Source organism: Caloenas nicobarica, chromosome Z, assembly GCF_036013445.1.
Source record: "Caloenas nicobarica isolate bCalNic1 chromosome Z, bCalNic1.hap1, whole genome shotgun sequence".
NCBI lineage: Eukaryota > Metazoa > Chordata > Aves > Columbiformes > Columbidae > Caloenas > Caloenas nicobarica.
Genome location: NC_088284.1, coordinates 23,160,076 through 23,176,775, shown reverse-complemented (window position 1 = coordinate 23,176,775; position 16,700 = coordinate 23,160,076).

The following is a 16,700-nucleotide window of genomic DNA, read 5'->3' as shown; positions in this document are numbered from 1 at the left end:
ATTCAGGCAACTCCATAAACTGGAAGCTGCAAGAGAACTCAGCACCATGGGAGTCACCAGGGAAATAAAATATTCCTGTGTTTGTGGGTGTTGAACTCTTGCACAAAGTTTTGCTGTAAAGCCACGAAGTTGAAAACAGCACTTCTGAAGTGTAAAATGATAGCAACAGTGAAGTAACCTAGTCATAATCTTGTAAAACATCATAGCCCTTTTGGCTCTATACACTGAAAATGCTCATTATTGTGGTTAAACATACAACAGAAGATTGAGTTCAGTCTTATTCCACCCATAGAGATCTAAAGCAGTTAGCAAAATGCAGCATGATTAATATGATGTATCCAAGATTTTAAATGAGGTTAAGTGGATTTAAATGTTTTGGACCATTAAAGCACTGCATGAAAGCATAACAGGTCTCAGTGCTGCTCTGAGGAAGGTATAGCATCATAGGGGTTGTACAGAATTTGCAAATAATGAAAATTGAATTGGAAAGATTGTTGATTTTGACTTCCCATTATCTTTCCATCATGTGGAAGAGTAATGTGACTGCAAAATGAAATTCTACAGTGTGAGAGCCATTCCCCTATTTTAGAGGACGAAAATTTTTCATGAGTATTTAGGCACCCAAACACAAAACACATAAAATGTCTTCAGACTCTCACTTTCCTGCTACTGAATCATTAAAGTGCCTAAAATCTTCAGCTGCACAGCTTTGACATTCAAATGTCACGTATCTAAGGTACACTTGTAGGCATTCCCAAATGCCTTCTTAGCTGGCAATACACAAATAACTATTAGTTGTTGAGCCCTGCTGGAACTTGGTCCTAAGCCATCCTGAATTCAGTGATTCAGCCCAGATCCTTGTTTCAAGCTCTGCTTATGAATTTTCTTCAGCCACTTTTCCTATGAATGATGCATGTTTTCAAGGGGAAATGGAGAATGACCCATGACCCTCCCAGCTGAAATATGTACCTCTTGCAGAGCAAGTCATGTTGATATCTGTTGTGGTTTAACCCCAGCCGGCAACCAGGACCACTGTAGCTGCTCGCTTACTCTCCCTCCCACCAGTGAGAAGGGGGAGAGAACCAAAAGGGAAGGGAGAAACTCATGGCTTGAGATAAGAACAGTTTAATAAGATAGCAAACAAATAGTAATAGTAATAATATACTGCTACTACTACTACCTATACATATATATAAAATAAGTGGTTCAAAAGGCAGTTGCTCATGAGCGCAGGTCCCATGCAGCTGATCATGGAAGAGCAGAAATTCAGACAGCGGCTCATGCTCAAGCATGACTGCACTGAACAGCCAGTCCCAGAAGAGAGAGTACCCCATTCCTGAACAGCCGATCCCAGCAAGAGAGCAAAAAGGCAAAAGGCCAAAAACCAAACGGCAAAAGGCCGAACTAACGAACTGACATGGAACTAACATGGAACTAATGAGCTGGAAAAGCCAGCTGCAGCCATATACAGAACATGCTGCTAATGATAGCGAATATCTCATTGACCAGCCTGGGTGTCAGCCTAGGTGGTGTCCTGTGTGTGCTCCCTCCCAGCTGCTATTTGCACCTGCAGCTGGAAAGTTGAGAAAGTCTTCTCAAGGTATTTTTGAACAGCAGGCATCAAAATGAAGCCCATGGCTCAAATGGTACTCTGAGATATGACTAGAAATAATACAATGAGAAAAGCAGGATTAATTTTCATGTACTAAACCAACTGGTATCCTATTCTTTATTCAGCAAATTGTTCTGTGGGCCAGAGTTATATTATCTAGTAATGCCTTAAACCAGAAGGTTTTCTTTTTACATACGCAATTACCAGGTTTCATGCTCTATAAGCTCCTTGTCACACACACGAGCCAGCAGGAGCCAGCAAGAGAAAGCAGCTGTAACCTCATAGAGGTCATGCATAACGCAAGCAGCTTAGAAAATCCTAGCTGTGAAGACGTGAAGGTTAGGGTCAGAATGTGTCTGCAAATATACTCAAGTGTTCCCTATTAAATCACTCTGTTACATGGCAGATATTTTACTAATTTACAGAACTCCTGTTTTCTGGTAGAATCTGCTTGCCATTAATTCAGGCTTCAGGGAGAGAATCCCATTACCCTTTGCTACTCTATGGTGTTTATGGCCTGATGGTTAACATATATTCTTTCAGAAGTGAAACTCTAAATAGCTCCGACTACCTACAAATCCTTTTAAAATGTAGAGAGATAAATTTATATATTTCTATCATTCCCTAAACAATCTCCACGGTATTGGCAATATTTTTCCATGACAAATATGGTCAGTCAACAGAAAAAAATGATGTCTGTATCATTGGTAAAAGAGAGAAGCTGGCAGGTGACATTATTTTTCCTTTAAAATGATTAGTATATTCAGGGCTTTACCAAGGCAAAAAATATTTGGATATGCTTATACAATCATAACTTGTTAACAGGACAGACATCTTAAAAGCAATTGTAGAATATTAGTCGTGCCTGGGAGTAAAAAAAATTATGCACAACATAAACAAAAGATGCTGTACTGCCTACTTCCTAATTTAAAAATCACAGGTCAAATAAAATGTAACAAAACAAATCACACAAACCTTCTTGGAAGAATGAGACATCTGGAAAAAATGAGGTTTGGGGATTACAATTAGTATTTTTGTTTTTCAAATTGAAACTTCCCTGGAGTATTGTTTTTCTCTCAGTTTTTATCTGTCTCAAACAATTAGTAAATCCACCAAACTTTCAAAATTATTCTTAGATATTACTGATCTAAATATTAGAAAAATGACTAGAGGTTATTATAGCCATTTGAAGGATGCTCTTTCCTCCTTCAAGCTTTTTGTTTTCAGTCCTGCTTAAAAAGAATTCTCCCCACCAAGCTCCAAATCAGCTATATCACCCTGGGGTCTTCTCAATGGTTCAACTCCTGTATGCACTGTGGTCTTCTGCATCTTCCCACCGCATGAACCTTCCACTGATTTTAGACCCAGACTAGGTCCGACCTCCAGGTCTCTCCTGGTTCACCTGCAGCCCACCTCCTCGCTGCCTGTCGCCTGGGGTGAGCACAGAGCAACGCTGGAGAAAGCTGGAGAACAGTTTTCCTCATCGCTAAGCTGCGTATGTGCATTACCAGGACATTATGCAGATGTTATCACAAGACTTGTAATATTACATTTCATAAGGTGAGAATGTCAGGATTTGCTTTTATGTTATGAAGTTCATAATCCTTATGATAAGGAGGGAAGCTTAACAATGTGACCCACATGCACCAAAAAGCACATGAAATGAATCCCCGATGTACTAAACTTCTGAAGACTTTCTGAGGTTCAACAGATGACTTTTTAAGTGCTTGGTATTGGCACTACTGGTTGCATATGGCTGGTTGGAAATTTGTTGTTGTTGTTGAAACATGTCTTCATTGGAAATGTTGATTCATCTGAACTGAAATATTTTGTGGGAAAAGGTCATTTCCAAAAAGGTTTTGAACATTTTTAGACATTTTGTGTTAACACTTTCAAACTCAAACATTTCATGTTCTGAACCAAAACACTGCTGGAAATTGAAATTAGAACACAGAGTAACTTAATGCACAATCACACTGACAAGCATTCATTTAATATGGGAGAGACCATGACTGATTAACTTACCGAGCTGTATCATACCAAGGCTATTTTTATCAATGGTACTTCATTAGGCAAGACAACTTTCCAGGTCTACTACAAGAAGTACCACTTCACTTGGAGGGGGAAAGAAAAAAAAAAAAAGCCACCACTTTAATCACTTCACTGGTGGTTTTGTAATGTACATATAACACTGATGTGTGGAGAAAAATTAAATAGCCAGGCCCCTGAATTTCTAATACTGCAGTCAGAAGAAAAGGATTTACAGTACTTTCCAACAGTCAAGTCAAAACCTATGATTATTCCTCTCCCCCAACCCTTCTTAATAGAAAGAAGAAGCACAAGGAGCTAAAACAGAAAGAGGTGCAGGTTGTTGAGTTAGATGAAGAAAGTTTCATGCCTCGCTGTTACTTAAATGTGGAGAACACCTTTTCAGTAACTGACCCTCTTATTCAATAATACATTGAGCCGCCTCTTTTATTTTTTTTTTTTTAATGACATTCTGCAAATGCAAGGACAGGAAGTATCCCATTTTGGGTACACTAATGAACTAGACCCACAATTTGGATTGAGAAAATAAAAAATTTGGAAGAAAATCAGAACAGTATAGGTGACTGGAAATCTCCTGTTTAGTAGACTCCTTTCAACATGCAAAATTTTATCTGTTTAAAATTCTCCTCATATTCAAATGTAAGTTTCTTCGATCTCATTTGAAGATGTGAAGAGCTAAAGCAAAAAGGTTGGATGTGCTTATATGTAAACTGCAAAGATGTTAAAGCCCTTTTTGTTGGGTGAAGGAGATAAGATGAAGGTGATATTGTGTGACTGCATTTTTCAAACACTGGAAAGAAGGCATAACTAGTTCTCTGCTGTCATTTCTCTTTTTCTTGTCCGCTGTTCCTTTGACCTTTCAAAACCAACATCATTAGCTATGTCCTGATGTTACTCTTACTCAGATAGTGCTAAAGCTCCCAGTGACCTTGAGAATAGCAATTTGTAAGTTCTAGTAAAATATAGGAATGTAGCACATAATTCTTTATAATCCATATATCTATTTGTTACAACATATGGAATGAAAACAGAGCGAGATTTATGTTGGCAAATATTGCTTATTTAAACATCTGGTCTTTTCCACAGCGGGAATCTGTTAACTGTGACATTCTTGTAAGTGTAGCAGCGAGAGCGAGAGCGCGCTAAGAATATGTGGAAATGAAGGGCAACCAGCCTTTTCTTAAAGGCTGGTCATTCGATGTTAGCAGCAGCAGTGCAACCAATTTCCATTTCTGAACTTTCTTTTTTGTTAGATAAAATGTTGGTACTGGCAAGCCAGCCAAAGACAAAAAGAGACCATGAAAGAATCCGGGAGGCAGTGCAACTTTAGCTTTTAGGAATCACGCTGCAAATTTTTCTTTCTACTTGCAGACATACACAATGGCACATGGATAAAATGCAATCCTAGTAAAAGGAATAAAGATGACATTTGAACCATGAGCAGCCATGGTGCTTTTTCACAGGGCACTCCTCAAACCACTGCAGTCTTAACCCCAGCCCCCATTTGTGGAAGCATTTACACAGGATCACACTGGAATAGTGTAAATTACATAAAATGGCTTTCTCTGCAACACAGATTGGGGTATTACCCAGTTATAAGAAGCTGCATTTTTTGGAGATGGATTTCCCAGTAGAGGAACAAGCACACTGGAAGTGGAGCCCCAAAGAGCTTCTGGGATGAAGAAGGGCAATCAAAAAGTGCTATCTTTATTAAATAGATGCCCAGGAACACAGTGAGATGTGGTGTTCCACTGCCAGCTCATCCCAGCATTCATAAGTTTTATGCAAATATCAAGCAGGAGATTTGAACAAGAGAAAAGGGGAATAACTTCACAGCTGTGACTGAACATACCCAGGATAGCTGTGAATGAGGAGTCTGCTACTCCAGCAGCGAAGCCATGGTAAGGGGAAATTTAACAGCTCCAAATCCAACCATTTCCTTGCCTTTTTGGGCAAATATTCAGTAACTACAGCTTTCCAGCCATGCTGCCTCATATGCATTGCTGGCAGTGCCTCAGCTGGAAATTTTAAAGGTAGCTCAAACATGCTTGCACAAGAAACAAAGAAATAAAAACAAAATACTAGAAGGTCCTGTCAAAACAGGAAAAAATATCAGGATTTACGTGTCTCTGTTTTGGCTGCTTCTACAGCAGCATGACCAACTTTAGCCTCTGACTAGCTTCCTGAAATTTCTTTCTTAAGGCTACATCTCAGATGGCAAGGGTTAGTATGTGAGGAGTATAAAGCACCACAGTAGTGCTTTCATAACGTGATCTTGCTTTTGTGCTCTGAGCTTAAAGGCTCACAGGTGAGAGTACCTGATCCCCTCTTGCTCCTTCCTATCCAAACATTTATCTTCACACAGCACAACAGTCTCTGTCCAGATTTTTTCTGTGTTTCTCTGCTGTCTTCAGTCATAATCCTGTCAAGGTACTCAGAGGTAAATAAGATTTTCAGACTTTTTCTCATACTAGGTGCTTCCCAACTATACATTTCAGATTTTTTTTTTTTTCCAATTGTGTGACCTTGTGTTTCTTCTACTTTTTCTACTTTAATGGTTTTGCCTTGGGCTTATATACTAGATTTCAAAGGCTGGCTTTAATATACTAGAACATCTTGTTAACTTGCATTCTTATCAGGGTCTTTCATCTCAAAAGCAGATTGCTCCATCAAAGCCACTTATCAGTAAAATTTAAAAGACACTTAAATGAAATCATGGGTGGTAACTTAGATTTCCATCGGCTCAACAGAAAGCATAATAATGGTGCTCTCCTTTCTAATGTTGTCTTCAAAACTTCTTTTGCTTCTTATCAGAACAGCTGAAGAGAAGTAATCCGGAAAACATCTTTCCTGTAGCAAAGCCAAAAAACATGTAATAAACTGTTCCTAGTCTGAAAACAGTTGTTACAGCCAGGGTGGACTTGCAGCACATGTAAGATAATGCTTGTAAGGAAAGAGAATATTTTACTAAACTAGTTGATAAAGGACATAAAAAAATGGGTTCAGATGATTATGAAGATTTTTACTTGTTAAGCTGGGGCTGATACAGGTAGGAAAAGATTTGTAGCCCATATTTATGGTAAAGATCATCTCTTTAAAAGGCCAGAGCTTCTGGAATAGAGACTACAACATATGTCTCTAAACAACAAAATCAACCATGCTTAACTGGTATACAGTGAGACCATAATAAATAAAAACAAATCTTCACAGTAGTTGGAATGGAAGGAGTGATTACCTAGATTTTAGTGGCAAAGTCTTCCAATATCTTAAATGTCGCACTTCTACTTGTATAATGCATATTTTACTCCATGTGTGTTTTGCTTTATTTGATACATTCTGTTTTCCAAACAGTTAATTAAAACATGAACAGAGACACAACAATATGACAGGTTTGGTGTACCATTTCATAGCTTTGGAGAAGAGCAAATGTAACTTTAACCTCTGTCATCTATGTCACACTGAACAAGTGAGATGGATGTTTTATTTGCCACATATGTATGTATGCTGGCTTTGGCTGGGATGAAGTTAATTTTCTTCATAGTAGCTAGTATGGGGCTATGGTTTGGGTTTGTGCTGGAAACAGTGTTGATAATACAGGAATGTTTTAGTTACTGCTGCGCTGCGCTTACACAGAGTCATGGTCTTTTCTGCTCCTCACACCACCCCACCAGTGAGGGGGCTGCGGATGCACAAGGAGCTGGGAGGGGACACAGTTGGGACAGAATAAATTAAAAAGAGGGAACCTATCTTTCTTTTGAGCCTTCCATATACTGTATCTAAAGTAATCTTGAATTTGCTATGCACTTGAGATCTGTCTCTCTATTCCCTGAATAAATTTGTATTCACATACAGGAGATGTTTCTTTCATAAAGGGCCACTTCCTGTCTCTCACTGTGGTACAGAAAGAAATGTCTTTAAGATTTTACACTTAAGTTTTCAACATAGAGGCAAATTACCTGTGATAAATTGTTTTATTGTAAGCGATACTTTCATCTCATGAAAAACAGTAAGTACCTTGAGCCTGCTTATTCCTCAATGAAAAATGTTGACAAGAAGTTGGAAAACACAACTGAATGTTCTTTCCAGCAGATGTCACATGATAATTTATCATGCATCTGCATGTTCATAGTCCAGATCCTGACACTTGGGATGGGGATGATGGAGTTTTCTATCTTTTGCATTGTGTCAGAGGAAACAGGACTGAGTGAGATAGCTTAACAAAGTGTTCCAACACCCTTCTACAGCTGTTGTCACACCGCCACCCCTTGATCTGAATGCTGCTCAAATAAAACAAGGCTCCCTATAAATATTTCACTGTCATTGATACTGCTGCCTGTCTTAGTTCTGTAAGACCAAGAAAATAAAAAGAAAAAGCACAGAGCAAAACCACCTCAGACAGCAGAGGTGATTTTATTAAGCTGAGGACTTACATCTAGCAGTATAATTTACTATTATCACCAGCAACTAATGATAAAAATTTCAGCAAAATCTGCCTCAGGTATAGAAGTAATTGTTTGGTGCATTATTGAAATAACTTTTATTAGTTTTTGGTGCATTATTGAAATAACTTTTATTTGTGCCTAGGAAACTCTCTCATGTTTATTTTCCCTGAAACTTAGCTCCTTTCAGTACTACAGAAACAGGCTTAAGCTTTACTCTGTTTTCTATAGCAAACAACTTGATATATGGTCATATATGGTGAGTTTTGCAAGTGAGAAATTATGAGTATCTATGAAGTCCTACCTGAAACTACACAGAAGATATTTTCTGTCTGTATATTTTGTTTTCTCCTCAAACATTATGGCTCTGTCTGCAGCTCAGACATTACTATTTGTTAGTACAAAATGTTCCTCTGCTTCAGCTACTGTGGCAGAGGTATATGGCATTGACATGGCACCTTAGCAAACAAAAGAGTAAAAGAATAAACAGATAGCTGATAAAAAGATTGCCAGTTAGAGTAGACTCTGACCTTTATAATACTTTGCAAATACCAGTTCATTTAAGGTTACCTTGTTTGTGCTAAGTGAGAACTTATGTTAAGGCTCTAAATCCAGCCTGTTTGTTGACAGGATGGTTCTTGCTAGCAATTTCATCTAATTGAAAAACTTGTAATGTTACAATAGAAATCTGTTTAATCTTAAGCTTCTTCAGTAATTTATCCCTTGGAATTCAAACAAGTACAAACTGAGAGTAGACTAAAAGAATCACTTTTATTTTGGCTACTGTTTCTTTAGATGAAAGCTACTGTAGTAACTTGTCTCCATTAAAATAAATCTGCAGATAAATTTATGGAGATCTGCAGCTGCAAAGACATCCTTTCAATAGCAGATGACCTTTATGAGCAGCAGACATTACACAAGTTACCCCTACTCAGTGCCAAATCCTGCTCTCGGTATAGAATTATTACTGGTCTGAGCTTCACTCTGAAACATGATGAGAGGACTCTGGGTCTCCTCTCTCAAGTAATTAATACCATTTGACGACAGTCCTGACAAAAACAATTTGCTTGGTAAAATGTCAACTTAAACAAGGCTTGTATGCTTCAGGTGAAGTCAGTCAAGGAACCTGAACTGACATATCTTTCTGCTGGGAAATGCTGAGAGAAATACTAATTCATCTGAACATAAGAAAAAAGCAGGTATAAAAATATTCTTGGGAGGGTTCCTCGGTCTCACAAGTGGAAATGGGAAATAGGTATTTTCGTCAGGCCAAAGAGAGAAAAAGAAAAAGCTCAGAAAAAAAAGAAAAGAAAAAGAAAAGAAAAAGAAAAGCTCAGAGGAATGCTTTAGACAGAAACATGGCTAGCCAGACCAAGATCAAGAGCAACACATAATGGAAGACAAATATCTGGACAGATGTGAGGGCTCAGAAGGTGTCCAATAGGATTATGAAGCAGATATTTTTTAGCAAGCAGATGACAGGAACTAACCAAATAACCAAGTACCACAGCAGCGAGGGCACAGGGCCAGACACCAGGAATGAGGGAACTAAGGCAGCAGTGGAGTCAGGACTGAAGCAGCGGTGATCAAAGGAGCAACTGAGACAGTAGAGCAGAAATCAGGTGTAGGAGAATGTGAGGCTGGCCTACTTCCAAAGACACCCTGAGCGGAAAAAAGCAAGCTGTACGATCCCATTGTATACCTTGTATTTATGATAAACTGTCAGCCAACCTCCTGGGCCAACCTGCAGCTGTAGCAATACTGCACAACTGCGGCAATAACAGGTTGCAGGCGGGCACAGGGCTCACACCCTTGGCAAACCAAGGTAGAGCCTGCCAGTAATCAGGGAGCGGATCACAAATCACATCACAGTCCTGCACTCACACACAGAGGTTCAGTTTGTTCCTGTCCACTTCCCCAAGACCAATGATGAGGAAGGAGACCCAGACTCCTACATAGAGCATGTAAAGCATGTGCTATGAAGAACTAGGGTTTCCAGGGGTGGATTTAACCATGGAGTCAAAAAGAATGCTGAACAGTCAGAACTTCATGCAAATACTTTTTTCTAATTAAAAAAAAAAAAAAAATCTATAAGTCAAACTGGAAATAAAAACTGTTATATATTGTACCCAGAACTGCACAGGGTTTGGGAAAGATACCCAACTGATTTTATTAAGTTCTTTATCACAAGACATACTTGGCATTGATAAATTGAAATATTAGTGAATTTTTCCTTTAACACTGCTGTTTCCGTAATCCTTTATGGTTCAGAGTTGCAGATATCTATATAATAGAAAACTAAGGAAAACTGAAAATGTAAGGTGCAACAGAAAAATTCCAGATGATATCTCTAGCATTGTGGATTTCTGATGGAATTAAGTAGGAATAGGGGAGTGAAATGTTTCATTCTCTGAAGAAATATCTGGGCTTACTCACTTCCAATACTTGTTAAACTCCTGGATGTCAGCCATTTCTATTATCATCTAAAATACAATTTAAATAGGGATGGCAGAAGAAATGTCAGCGGGTTGTTCAGCCTACTGAGGAGTAGGCTAAGTCTTGTGCTAAAATACATTATGTTTATGGAAATGTATATATTCCCCAGGATGCAAACAGGTGTTTAACCTTGAACTGCAAGTGGACTGATGTATAAACATATATTTTCTGGATGCAAACTCTATGCCTCCTTAAATTTTGAAAATTAATCTCAAATATTTATACCAACTTGTCGCTTTAATTATGGAGGCACTATTTCTTAATGATTAGTATTTATCATTTAATAACCTAAGTGTTTATAACGTTTCAGAAGTTCACATAGTCCTGCATGTGTTCCTCTGACTATCTGGACTGTTCCTGAAGTTTCTCAGCAAGTATTTATACACTCTACCTCTTTGTACAACCTCTATCTGATCCTTTCAAAGACATTACGTACTTGTTTCACAGCTTCATCTCAATTCATGTAGGAGGCACCATGCCTGCTGTTACCGTGTTGATGAAGCTCAGTTGCAGAACTAATAAAGTCAATTCCAGCATTCATGTGGTAAGGACCTGAACTGACCAGAAGACATTAATCTGGTCTGTAGGATGTCTGGTCCATGTAGACAGTGCTTGAACAGCTGATAGAAAGTTAAGAAGGTCTAAGAGTTCCTGACAAAAAATTAACTACATTTGCATGTGATATATAGCAATACAAACATGTGGCTGGAAGCCAAAATTATCAGGGCAATTAAGGTAACAGTAAGAAAACTTGGAAAAGAAGACAATATAAAGTGTTAACCACCCCTTTTTAGAATGGCTTGACAGAATCTTTCAAAGAAAATGGCCCAGGTAGTTAGTATTATTGAAATATGTTATTAATGCAGGCTGTATATGCATGTCCATGCATACTGGAAGAAATAAGTGAAAAGTGACAGCTACAGAATATAAAAGATTTTTTTCTTCCTGTTTGAAAGCATGGCTATGTCCTGGTTTTATTAAAAACAAGTTTCTCTTTTACTGAATTTCCCTGTCAGCTAAAGTCTTCTTACTAACTGCAGTTTTCCTGAAAGTTAGGTGCATGTTTTGGTAGACATAGCAATGGAATGCAAGGTCATTGATAATGATGCATCCCGTGAGATATGCAAGGAGGAGGTGAACTGAAAATTGACCAACTAAAGTGTTCCATCCCATTCATGTCATACTTCATATAAAAGTGGGGGATCACGAGGATCTCGTCCCTTTTCCTTATGGCCAACATTGGAAGAGGACCTCGCGAGTTGTCCCTGCGAACTGAGGCCCAGTGACAGACTGAATCCAATTCCAGTTGGCTGCATAGTCCAGTCCAGGACTTCGGGTGCCAGCCCTACATCTGCCGGAGCAGTTGCCGGGCTTTCAAGATTGGTTTTGTATATTTTGTATTATTTTCTCTATTTCTATTAGTAGCATTAGTAAAACATTTTTAATTTTTCCGACTCTCTTCTCTCTGTCCTTCTTTCCCTCCCAATCGCCTGTCCTTAGTGGGAACGGGGGAGAGGGAGGGGCTGAAGGGGAAAAGGCGGGGAGAGGAGGTTAACAATACATCTGCCACGGTTTTGTTGTCACCCCGCAATCAAACCACAACAGGCTGTCATCAAAGGAATATTCCAGATGTTTATGATGCCAAGCCTGAAGCCTTTTCTGTAGGAAGCAAACACACTTGGAAATAAAAATCTTATAAAAACTTGAAGGCAGCTGTCCTGGTTTCTTCCTAGTAGCTGGTATAGTGCTGTGTTTGGGTTTTAGAATGAGAATAATGTTGATATTACACCGATGTTTTAGTCATTACTAAGTAGTCAAGGACTTTCCAGCTTCTCATGCCATACCCGGTGCACAAGAAGCTGGAAGGGGACACAACTGGGACAACTGACCCCAACGGTCAAAAAGGATATTCCATACCATACGACATAATACTTAGTATACATCTTATAAGAAGAAGAAAGAAGGGGAGTATGTTTAGAATGACAGAGTTTATCTTCTCAAGTAACTGTTATATGTGATGGAGCCCTGCAGTCCTAGGGATGGCTGAACACCTGCCTGCCAATGGGAAATAGTGAATAAATTCCTTGGTTTACTTTGTTTGTGTGTGACGCGAGGGCATGGACTTCACGACACGACCAATATCATCATCATGAGAGCCATTTATTGTTAGTCACACAGAAACCTTTATACTTCCTGAACATACTATTTTTAGACTACAGCATTAATACTTCTACAGCATACTATTTTTAGATTACAGCATTACTCAATTATTATTATTGTCAATTACAAGAAAACAGAACTTCATCTATTTAGCAAAAGCAAGCAGTAGAAGTCTTATCCATTTGGCAAAAGCAAATGGTTCAGGAAGCAACTTGCAGTTACATAATTGCGGTCACACAGACCTGGATGCTTTCCTCCCTGCATCTGCATGAGGGAGTTTCTCTCCTCCTGCTGTTTTTCTACATTCCTGGCTTACAGTACACAATTACTATTTATGAGACACTGGGTTGTTCACATTAGGATGACCAAAGTCCTGTAAAAACTCAGCAACATGTGTGCACGGCTTTTGCTTTACCTATTAAACTGTTTTTATCTCAACCCATGAACTTTCTTACTTTTGCTCTTCTGTTTCTCTCCCTCATTCCACTGGTCAGTAGTGAGTGAGTGGCTCTGTGGTACTGAGTTGCTGGCTGGGGTCAAATCATGACAGCAGCAAAGCTCATGAAGCCAATAGAAAAGCAGAAACAATCCTTTCCCAAGAAATTACACAAGTATAAATGTATATTTTAAAAGATTAAGGTCTCAACCCCAATGTGCAAGAAGTTGAGCAGGAGAAGCAGGAAGCCAGCTTGGCTAAGTCAAGAACTGTTAGCCAAACTAAAACACAAACCCAAAATGCATAGACAGGGGAAGCAGGGATACACATCTTCGGAAGAAAAAGCAGTCACTGCCAGTTTTTTCAGCTTGGCTGTGTATTACTTCACATTTAGAAACTTGTTCAGAAGCAGAAGTCATACTGTGAAATGCTAGGAGAAGAAACAGGAAAAGACAGATGATCATTCTATCTTGAAACTTTGATAGTTTAGAATCTGAATTTTAAATCTAGTGAAACTACTTATTATTCCTGAGCAGTAAAAGCAAATCTCTGCTTAGCCACAGTTAAAATCATTGTATTGACAATCATATAATTATTTCCCTTTTAAACTCTTGTGTAGTGAAATCCTAAAAGTGATAGAAACATGCTTCACAGCAATCTGACTAATCTTCTTTGTCCTAGGAAACTAGCTAGAAAGATATCAGAATCTTCGTTTTAAGTAATGCCAAAATTATACAAATTTGAAAAAAAACCCACCAACACCACATTCAAATGAACTTCTCATAAACCAGATATGCATTAAACAATCCAGAGACCGTCGAAAGAACAAATAATCAGTAGAACTATTTAATCATCTGTAAATAATGACATAATTTCTACAATTGAACTAATGAAAAAAAAGCTATAGGAAAAAATTCATGATTTAATTGCTGATGAACTGAAATTCAGAGGCTACGCCACATCCTCATCCTGGAGTTGGAGTGTGAGTGACGTAGCAAACCTCAGGCATCTCCTGGAATGCTGGTCAACATATATTGAAATATGAATACACATATCAAGCTAAATTTCTAAATTGTCTGTTGCAGTACTAATTAGATATATTCTCAGATCTTAGAACTAGAAGCTCACTCAAACATTCTTAGAAACAAATAACTCAATTAATTTGAATTCTCTGAATCTTGCTTGACTACACAGGATGGCCTTTTTTTGCTCAGCAGAGGCTTTTCAGATATAATTTATTCTCTGACAGAAGGAAATATTCTGCTAGTGAAAGAATGATTCATTGACTTCATTGTGCTTTGGATCAGGTCAAATAAAACCAATGGACCCGTGAAGGCAAATCTGTTTTATTTTCCTGGTCTGGAAAGAGTAGTAGCTGGGAAGCTTGATATCCTATATGTAGCAGGGGATGCTGGGGGAAAGTGTTGATGATAAGATTTCACTGCCAGGTGTGTGCAGAAAAAAATAACTTTAAAATTGGCATTAGAGAAATGAAGGTGAAATCTTGTCCCCAGGGAAGTGGGCAGAAATTTTTTCCGTGATATTCAAGAAGGTAGCAGCATTATGTCCTCAATTTCTTGTCACAAATCTATGATTGTCTCTACAATAATAATCACTTCCGCTGCTGCTTTGTTGATGACACTAGCAAAAATCTCGATTAGCAGTGCTGTGACTGTATAAATTTCATCCATAATACCACTTAGTCTGTTTTAATCAGCATCAGAAGGAAGGAAAAACGTTTCTTAAAACAGAGAAAAGTGACCTTAAAAAGTACTGTATTACTTCCTTTCTATGTTGTTTTCTTTATTTCTCTACACCCACAGGAGAAAGCTTAGAAGAAAAACAGGTAGGAAGACCTAATATCCCAGTGCCAAGAGGGCCTTCCCCTTTTTGATCTTCTGCACAACCTGCTAGGACATTGCTCCCAGATGGGATGGTTTTAGTGTCTGTGACCCAGCTCACTTCAAAGCTTCTCTCTGACTGTTTTCTGTATGAGCTCTGCCTGGGAACAGAGCTCTGTGCTGCTGACCTCTCTGATGAGTTCAAACTAGCAAACAAAATAGTCTTTCAGGGTCTTTTAGTTTCTTCCTCATTAAGTCTAAGAATTTACTTTGTTCTAGATGTATACCCTATGGCAGAAAACAAAGCAAATAAGATTTCAGCAGGAGAAAGCACACAGCACATCTGTGACAATTTACAATTGAGTGGGTTAGAATTTGTTGCTAGCACATGGCTTAATTAAAGAAAACCCTATTTTAAAATATTACTCCGTGTGTAGCTGTTAATATGTAAGCACTCAGTACTGCATGTAGAGAAAAGCTCCAAGGCAATTTATTAGTTTAAGCATCAAAAAAAGAAAGCACCAAAACTGAACTTAACTTTTTTTTTTTAATTCTAATTTTAATTCTAATTTTATTAGCTGGAAGCAGCTCCTTAGGTAACATTTAAAACCTGTAGTCAGGAAAGTCCAATATGAGGTATACAAACTCTTAGACCCATATTCAACAGCAGGGAGAAACAGAACAGGAGAGAAAATATTTCTAAACAGCAAGAAAAATCTGACCCTGCCAAAGGTGACTGCAGTTGCTACTGTGTTACTGCCAGCAGTGCATATGTTTCTTATGGGCAACTGAATGCTTTCCATTCAGTATGTAAGAATCCTGTTCTCTTGACCTATATTAACTGGAAATGCTCTAAAATTTTCTGAAATAGAGCCATACAGAAACCTCTCAGATATAATTATTCTGTCCTCTGTAAAATGTCTGAAGTTTTTTTATACATGTTTATATGGTCTATCGCTCATAGTGTCCCAGCGAGGAGATAGATGCCTTCACTTAACCAAAAAAAAAAATTCAGTCCAAATATGTCTAAATTGCATCCTAAGTGGGATTTTTGGCAAGCCTCGGCAATCCAGATGAGGTAATCTGTCGGAACACACTAGGTCTCCCTGTTGGCCTACGTGCCCATATTTTCTCCTTAGAAACAGAGTGTACGTACATGTGCATGTGTGGATGGAAAACTGCACAGACAGTTTTTGTCCTACGGGGAGTCAACGTGCTCAGGGCAAATGTCCAGGTCTGGAAACTGGGAAGGTTTCCCAGATCCCAAAGTACAGACAGAGCCACAGAGAGCCAGGGTCTGGCTCCCCAGTTCTCTGGTTTTCATGCTCTAATTGTCAAAAAGGGTCTGAAAACAGGTCTGAAAGTCTTTATCATTGTTTGTTTTTTCATAAAAGCTATCTTCAAGGAAGAAGGAGCAATGTGAATACTGACATGAAAAGCTTGAGATCCCAGCTGTCAGATCCTCGTGGACCGGTCTGATCAGAAATCAAAAGTGAAGACCCAAATAAAGTACTGAACTGAGGCAAAAGAGGATATCTCCAGCAGTAAAGCATAGCACTTGAGAACACAAGTTTCTGAGGATGTGTGGAAGCACAGCTCTTGAACAGCATCACGTAAGCAGAACAAGCAATATAATCTCCTAGCCACTCCTTCTGTAGGCTGAAGAG